This window comes from Penaeus chinensis, chromosome 38 (assembly GCF_019202785.1).
Source record: "Penaeus chinensis breed Huanghai No. 1 chromosome 38, ASM1920278v2, whole genome shotgun sequence".
NCBI classification, from domain to species: Eukaryota; Metazoa; Arthropoda; class Malacostraca; order Decapoda; family Penaeidae; genus Penaeus; species Penaeus chinensis.
In genome coordinates, this window is record NC_061856.1 from 485,750 (window position 1) to 488,249 (window position 2,500).

A 2,500-nucleotide genomic window follows, 5' to 3' on the forward strand; every position below is an offset into this window, starting at 1 on the left:
AGGAAGCTGCACTTGAAGTAGGCGGTAAGAACGTCAAACAAACCTCCAGTAAGCTCTCGATAGAAACTAAAGAACTTATGCAAAAACGTAGGATCATAAAAGCATCGTTAAATAGGGACAGCTGAACTAACAAAAACTATAAACAAAAAGAAGAGAGATGTACTGAAATTCAATACTCAAATAATAAATGGTCACAGGTACCATCATGAACACAGCTAAAAGGAGACTAGGGATAGGGAGAAATCAGATATATGCAATAAAGAAACCAGACGGAGATTTAACATATAATAAGAATGAAATCATAGGAGTAGTGGAAAACTTTTAAAGGGATCTATACAATGCAAATGAACAGCCACGGATAGAAGCGAACGAGGTAACTAGAATAGTACCTAACATCACTGTAGCGCCCTCTGGGAACCACTAAAATATTTTATCCAGAGGGGCACTATCTGTTATTTCCTTTCTGTGGTTTCTCCAAAAGTTATCTATAAAAGAATCATACAGGTTATTTATGATTTAACTTCAGCCTTAGAGGTAACTGAGAGAAGGGGTTATATCAAAACACTTAATGAGCTTACAAATTTTAGTTGACATTATGAATCATAACTCATTACGCTTTACCAAAATGTCCAGGTACTCCAACCTATCTCTCTTTACACTAGTTGTTCTTCTCAGCTATCTTCTTTCCTTTTCTTCATCCATTTCCTGGGCTCCCAAAGATGTTATTTTCTTTCATTCTTGTGCACAGCACCAGGAACGAATAAATCTAATCTTCAGCAAAACCAAATAAAAAACATAAACAAAAACATAACAAAAACAACTAAAAACCCATTCCTAGAAAAGAAACAATTATTCTAGTTTAGGAATGATAAAACAATATAAAGTTATAAATCTAAACAAATCATTTCTTGAAAGAACAAAATATTTCTTGCAAACAAACAAATTATGTATAACATTTATGTTATTATATATGATCTGAGTCATTGTATGCACATTATAGTATTTTTTTACTAAATATCATTTTAATAGTATACAATTATAAATGTTAAGGACATGTTAAGGGTTGTAAATTCTTAATGATAATGAGAGAGACACATCGGGATGTTGTTCAAGTGCCATGTACCAGCCTTAAGCTGTGAAGAAGACATAATATTTATCTCTAATTTCCAGTTTGATCTCCAATAATTACTTTCTTTTGTCCTATAAATCAAATATATAATATTTTATGATTTTGTTAATTATATAATTACAGCTTATTATTCTTTCTTACCTCGGATATTTCCCGATAATCTAAAACGCTTTCAAGCTGTTGAATGGCACTCTTCTCTGATCTCTATCTTTCTCTCTCTCTCTATGATTGTAGCAATAGTATCCGGTTTTAGTACTATATATATTTCAAAAGTTTACTCAGATCACATATAGTACAAACATATAGTCTTCTTAAGCTATACATGCATAATTTTCAGAACTTTAATGAATTTTTCCAATAACAAAAATAGTACATATTGTTTTCTTCATCAAAATATCAATTATACAACCTTAATATAACGGTACTATTGACATATAACAGTGTACCCTTTAAATAAAGAAAATGTATGGTGAGGTAACAAAAAAAATCATACTTATGTAGGGTAAACTATTATATATTACAATGTCCTAATCTTAGTAAAAAAGAAAAACAAAAATGGAAATATATAGACTTCATGTAAAACTAATAAAATAAAATATCATCTTTCTAGAAAAATAAATAAGTACTTTTATCTTACATAGCTAAAGACAAAAACTGAGGTATATATAAGTAATACATATGCATAAAGACCAAGTGAGGTATACACAGGGAGGTTTCTAGACGAATGTTTGGATCATTCTAACTTCACATCCCTTGTGCTCATTACATCACAACAGAAGAAATAAAGAGAGCGCTTAAGGGCATGAAGAGCGGGAAAACACCAGGTGAAGACCGTATTAGTATAGACCTTTTAATAGACACAGGAGAAATTGCAACAGTGAAACTAGCCAATCTTTTTAACAAATACCTCCTCAATGGAAAATTCCGAAAGCCTGGAAAAATGCAAACAGGACAGGAGGGATTTAAAAAAACTACCAACCCATAAGTCTCCTTTCAGTTACTTACAAACTGTTTACTAAATCATCACAACTCGCATCTCGGACAGTCTGGATTCTAACCAGCCTAGAGAACAGGCAGGCTTCCGCAGTGGAATCTCAACAACAGACCACATGCACACGCTTACCCAAATAAGATATAAATAAACGAATATAGGAAATCCCTGTGTATGGCATTCATTGATTACGAAGAGTTATTTGACTCTGTACAAATACCAGCAGTACTAGAAGCTATTCGAAGACAGGGAGTCGAGGAGATATATATTGTAAAATATTAATAGATTTATACCAAGATGGGACAGCAACCATCAAGCTCCACACAGAAACCGATAAAATCCCAATTAAGGAAGGTGTTAGACAGGGTGATACCATCTCA